Here is a 6,681-nt window from a genome sequence, read left to right as displayed (position 1 = left end):
TCTCTCTCTCTCTCTCTCTCTCTCTCTCTCTCTCTCTCTCTCTCTCTCTCGGCAGGAGGGTGGTGAGAAAATCATTCAGCTTTCCAACTAGCATATAGTTTGTCTGATCCATTCTTACAGTCTTTTGTCTTTTAATGAGCACACTTGACATGCTCCTGCTAAATGATGTAGTTCAGCTTTATTCTTGCCACACCTTGAAAATCATTCTGTAATGTAGTTCTTTAAACTTTCCAACAGTAGGATGTTAAGACATTCAACTCTGTTCACTCACTTTCTTCATTTTATTATACTCCTGATGTGCGTTTTAATTCTTTGTGTATTTTAAGCCCAAAATGTCATTATCATTGTGTTATAAAGTCAAGGTCAACTCTGATTTGTCTCACGTATTTACTCATTCACCATTCCTTATTTCCCGAAGTTTCATGACTCCAACTGCAGCAATTATCTCTCACTGGAAGATCTTCCTTAGACTCTTTCAGCCTTATCCTGCTAGAAAGTATTTTGATAAAAAAAATGCACTTATATTGTCTTTTTCTTCTATGCATTCAAATCCTCTTTACTTTAAGTATACATGAACAAGAAATTGCAAAAAGGTATTGTACTGATTTTTTCCTTCATATTTTCCTAATGATTACATGTTATATAAGTGTGATAGACAGAATTCTGAAGCAGTTACCCAAGATCCTGAACCATGAATATTTAGTCAGTGTTAATTTGAGTTCTTCTATTAAGGAACTATGTAGAAATCAACAAGGTCATGGAGCTTAAAATAGGAAGAGGCTCTTTGGTTGTCCAAGTGGACTTGATAGCTAGCACACTAGACAAAACCAGGCCTGGCTCAAATTTGAAGCAGACAAATGGTATAACCGGGCAGCAGAGGGTAGATTACAGGGTTTGTTCTGGCCCATGCCTATGACTGTTGGACATAGGAGGCAGATGTTGTGTACAATAGAAATTTTCCTGATGTATCATAAGTGAGGGAAATAAGGCAGCCTATGATTAAAGTTGTTCTTCATTTCACTTGTAAAGTCAAATGTCATTACCTTCACTTAACATTGGCAGGAGAACCTCATCATCATATCGTGATAATGGAACACCTATATGGAGGGAAGCTAGAGCTTTTTCACTCTATCTTCAGAAGAGTCCTCTTGGCAATAGATCCTCAGTTATGGATTGCATTTTTTTGTTGCTATTGTTTGTTTTTGTTTGTTTGTTTGTTTGTTTGTTTTTTAAAGGTATTTGATTAGATTTTCAGGTAAACAGGATTCTGGAATAACAGAATTCCTAGTCTCAGTATTTCCTAAATGATAAAGTCATCTGGGATTCACTCAAATAAGCAATTCATAATCACTTCACAGATTTTTCTTGGAAGTAAAGACAAAAGCTTTAGACAACAGACTCAGCTGCAGCTACCTATCACCCCCCCCCCTTTATCATGATCCTTTCAGAGTTGTTCCCATATGCAGTCACAGTTCGCAGAAAACTTAGACATCTCATGCTGTTAAATATTCACAGATTTGTGATTTGGGATGTGGGTTTTGGAATTGGACAGAACTTGTGTAGATTCTGAGCTCTGTTTCACTTAGCCATTTATTTGGTCTTGCAAAATCTATTTCTCTATTGCAAATAGTTTGCCTTATACAATAGGTATTGTAATAATTAAATTAGAGCATGAAATGATTGTCTTTAGCAAACTAAGTTATTTACACACTTTATCATTAAATTATTATTTGAAAGAAGGAAAGAAAGAAAGAAAGAGAGAGAGAGAGAGAGAGAGAGAGAGAGAGAGAGAGAGAGAAAGAAAGAACATTGGCCTCATTTAGAATGCATCTTTATCCAGTACTTCCCAAATATCACATAAAAATAGTCCCCATAGACTGTTTTTTGTGAATTTTTATTGTCATGAAACCACTTTTCTTGTGAGACTTATAAGTTAGTCCTAAGTCTATATTATAGAAATTTATAGTCCATTCAAAAATCATTTGGAATGGATTAACAAAATGAAAAAATTATTTGGCTATATAGAGTTACTTGTGTTCTTTTTTATTATAGATTATAGAAATAAAGGCATGTTAAAAAAGGCATGACTGGGAACACACTTGTAATCGCAAGATTTGGAAAGTACAGACAAGAGTATTTCAAAAATGCAAGGTCATCCTCCGCTTATAGCAAATTTGAAGCTAGCTTTGAATACATGAGACCTTGCCTCAAAAACACAACAAACAAACATATTTTAAAAAACCTTCACAAGCACAGCAGACATATATTAGCAACTTCAATAGTATGGCAGAGGTTTGTCCACAGAACCTAGCAGGCTGCAGAAGGAGGATCTTAGGTTTAAGACTACTCTGGGGAACAGTCATTTCAAGTACATCCTCAGTTTAACAGAGACCTTTTTTTTATCTTTTTAAATGACAACAACAAAAAATAAACCCCAACTGTCAAAATCAAAATAAATGCCCAAAGTGGGGATCTGAGTTTGAATCTTTCCATTAAGTAATATCTGTAGAACTCCAGGATAGTCATTTCCCGCACTGTCTACAGTCCAGTTCTAATGTATGTACAATGGTGCTAGTATTAAGCCCCACCTCTTATGGTTGCTGAGCACATGAGAGAAGTCAATAGATGTAAAATATACAGTAGAGTGAAGAATATCCAGTTAATATTGATTACGAGCTAACTCTGATCATAGCAACATTTTGGCTGTTTTTCTGTGCCTACCAGATAATCAGTCCCAGTGTTATCCATCAGAAGGGTGGAGGGATGACATGCTCAACTGTCCTTATGAAAAAGTAACATCTGCAAGTTCTACTCCATTGTTTCTTCTGTAGAGCTCATGAGAAACCTGTCTCTCACTGTCCATTACTTGAATGTCTTCTTATTTATTGTCCTTAGCAGAAGTAGATGGCCTGTGAGAGAGCAAGGATTCAGGGTCCACAGTGTCACCATGGATGGATTTGTCTTCATCCAACCCTTTGTGAAGAGATGCCGGGCTGACTTCAGTACTACTCAGTATTTCACACCACTTCATCAAAGCGTCCTTCCAAGCAGAAGATGGAGAAACTGACTCAGTGTGTAACAGGTGATTACTGCTTAATAACGTCTGAGTCAAAGAATGAAGACTGGGCTCTGCCTGGTCAGCAACTCTGAACATTCCAGCCCTTTCATCATGTTTCATAAAAACCTAACACTAATCCACCTTATGCCTTGGAAGGAGGAGGCTCCCTCAACATTTGGAGAAAATAGACATGTTTTACATAAAAAATACAAGTGACACTATATAGCCAAATGTTTTCCATATTTTTACTCCATTCCAAGTGATTTTTGAATGGACTATCAAAGAAATATTTAAATATTAGCCTTCTCTCTTAGTTAAGCAAATATATCTCATTTTTTAAAAAATTATTTTATTGAGGCAGAACTTCATAGAACAAAGTGGAATCCCATCTGAAATGTGAAGTTAAGTGAGCTTGACAACTATGTGCAGTTTTTATAACCAGTACCAATCAATATGAAGCATGTCTCCACCATCCCAAAATGAGCTTACACCTTTTGCAGTGGACAGCTGCATCCTCTCCCCAGCTGCTCACCCTACAGATTTGCAGGTTTTATTTTCCTTCACAGACTTTCATGTAAATAGCATGTCAGTTGTACTTTTCTGTACTGGATGATTTGACAAAGTATGCCAATTTTACGATTTGCCAGGCTATTGTATACACAGGGATTTGGGCTTCTTGTCTTGCTCTCTTTTCTCTTTTATCCTGTAATATTCTATTTTTATCCCAACTTGTTTAGCCATCCACCTGTTGAAGACCGGGGATGTTGGTTGAGACTGCCGTGAGCAATGCCGCTAGAAGCATTTATATCTGAATCCTGTGTGGGGCATATCTCTGCACTGACAAAATCTGAGAGGAGATGAGCATGCTGTCATTACCACCCCCTGCTGTGGTTATAAAAGCCTTGTTTCTCTTTCTAAGACACATTACGCTTTCAGCCTCTGGAATATGACCCTGTGTCATCTGTTTGGCCACTGTGTTACCAGTTACCCAGGACACTGGGGTGTTGAAATAGTTCAGGTGGCTGTTTTTAGCACTTTCTACACTTCTCTTTTCCTGCCTGTGAGCTGACTAATAATGACCAAGAGTGGATAGAAATGCAAAGTATATACAGAATTTCTTTGAAGATCTGACTTAATGTCTTCCATGAGAAGATTTCTTGCCTTTTTTTGGTCTGTATTCAGATGTAGTCCCTTCACAGGCTCTTACTCACTGACCTTCTGGTGTTTTCTTAGTCATCAGTCTTAGTGCTGAAGCTACTGGGAGAGGAGCCAAGAAGCAGCTGCTGCAGAGTGGAGTCACACATTTCAAACCTCCCCAGCCTTTACCTTGACCTCTGCACTTGTGATCTCAGTCTATTGTCCACATGAGAGATGAGCCTCTCCTTTGCTCTCTAGATTATGGTGAAATTTCAACTCTTTCTGAAACTGGGGCTTTCCCTTCATTAATGTGTGCATGTGTGTGTGTGTGTGTGTGTGCGTGTGTGTGTGTGTGTATGTGGTGTGTACTTTCTAAATCAATTAAATTCTTTCACTTAAGCCCTACCATGATGGTAATTCTGAAATGCCTATATAGTTAGCTAAACCCAATGGTGTGTTGTTGGAAACTAGCCAGATCAGACTTTAAATAACGCAAGCACCAAGAACCAAAGACAAGTAGATTAGTAGCATCTAGACCTTCAGCTCTACTTGGTGAGAAAGATTCTGAATGTGAATCATTTGCAGTGAGGAGTGAGCCCTACTGTTAGAAAAACATGTGAACGCCACAGAAGATACCCAACCTAGCTATGTCTTGAAAGAGTGACTAAGAGCCTAATTGATGTGAGAATCAAATGAATATTATGGAACCACTTTAGGAGGAAGGAATTCCTTTCCGTTTATGTTTCATTTTAATGGAATTCATTGAAGCTCTTCAAAATTTTCTATAAAATGTCCACTAAAAAGCATGAGGTCTTAAAGGATTAAATCATCTTTTAAAGAAGGGATGGTGACACTCTTTCTTTTCCTCAACCACATGAGAGAAAGAATGTTCTGCTGTAAATTCCGATGTAATCTTAGCTGTGGGGACTTTGATCTGAGGGAGGAGAGTGTCTTCCTAAAGAGTTCAAGCTGGCGTAAAGCTGCCAGAGCAGCAAGGCGCTGAGAACTCAAGGTTCTCACAGGATGTAGCAGGATGGAGGTGCTGGACTGACACATTCAACAAGTTGGTCACAGGGGCAGAGTGTGCTCAGCTAGCCCGTAGCTCTGTTCTTTTTTTTTTTGCCAGAATGTTGGTTTATTGGTTTTGTTTTCTAGTTTACTCTCCGGGCTTTATTTTACCTATAGACTTTTCTTAAGAGTTGCTCCCTGTTTTACATAGGGAACTGGGAGTGGGGTGGGGTTTCAGCCTGGTATTGGAAAAGCCTGATGCCTCGCATTGTTACAGCTGGACACCTTCCAGTAATATCTAACGAGGGAGGTTGAAGGTGAAAAGCAAGGAGAACCAATCCTTCAGTCATGATGGCAGCCAAGTCTATGGAGTGCTTCAGCACACAGAATGCAGTTATGACAAATGCTTTGATATTCTTGTCCAGTTTTAACATCTGTGCCATTACTTGGTCAGTTTTTATTCGTGGGTTGTGTTCTTCATTCTGTTGTTATTTTATGATTGCTTTGCATGGTCTGAAATTTTTATTGTATGTCAGACATTATATGGTTTTCTTTTATTTCTTAGTTTCTATGACTCTTTTTTATTTTATCAGAAAGTTTAATTATCATCCAGAAAAAATTGACTGGATAATTTTCCCTGAAAAAAAAAATTGACTCTGTGGGCTGCAGGAGAAAAATCTCAGAAGTACCCCAATGGCAACAGGGAACATTTGGCTGGAAGCCGCAGCTCTTCAGTCATCTTTGTGTTTTGCTCCGTGCTTGAGGATGCATGGGAACTCAGTGTAGTTGAAATGTAGTTCCCCTTTTTGTCAATGGGAGCCTCCCTGTACATCTACTTCCCCATCTGTGAAGGGGTCACCCATGGTGGTCAGCAGCTCCCTGAGGTAATCTTCCTGGATGGTGCCGATCGCTTCCTCATTGAAGCAAGGGAAGGTGCTTCTGATGACATTCTCGGAGTCAGTGCTGTTCAGCTTCTCTCCAAACATGGTGAGGAACATGGTGAAACTGATGGGACCAGGGGCCTCATTCATCATGGCGTCCAGGTATTCATCAGTTGGATTTTTTCCCACTGAAGCCAGCACGTCGTGCAGATCCTCCTTGTCAATGAAGCCATCCCGGTTCTGATCAATCATGTTGAAGGCCTCTTTCTGGTCAAACATGGATAACACATTGGATGTTGTTCGCTGAGGGCGCTTCTTGGTGGTCTTTGGCTTCGCCCTTTTGCTCGTATAGTGGCAGTTAAATCCCTGCTCAGCCCTGAGAAGCTCTGCCGCCACCCTCACAGACTTTCTAGCTATCAGTTTCTATGAATCTTAACCTCTGTTCTGGAACATGAATGTGTTACTGGAAAACAGTTGCTCCGTACAAAGTCTGCTTTTCAGCTTTGTTAGGCAATACCAAAGTAGCCTTTAATTTTGCCAAACTGCTTTACCTAATTTCCAGGCTGGAAAGATAGCTCAGTAGGTAAAAGGATATGT

General features: G+C 39.2%; 1 pseudogene; it reads right to left on the bottom strand.

Annotated features, from left to right (window-relative positions):
- Positions 1-6,012: 6,012 nt before the first annotated feature.
- On the bottom strand, positions 6,013-6,363 carry LOC114622780 (annotated as a pseudogene).
- Positions 6,364-6,681: the final 318 nt, after the last annotated feature.

The sequence above is a fragment of the Grammomys surdaster genome, unplaced genomic scaffold (genome assembly GCF_004785775.1).
Source record: "Grammomys surdaster isolate TR1022 unplaced genomic scaffold, NIH_TR_1.0 191, whole genome shotgun sequence".
Classification (NCBI taxonomy): Eukaryota; Metazoa; Chordata; class Mammalia; order Rodentia; family Muridae; genus Grammomys; species Grammomys surdaster.
This window is presented reverse-complemented; position numbering and strand designations above follow the sequence as displayed.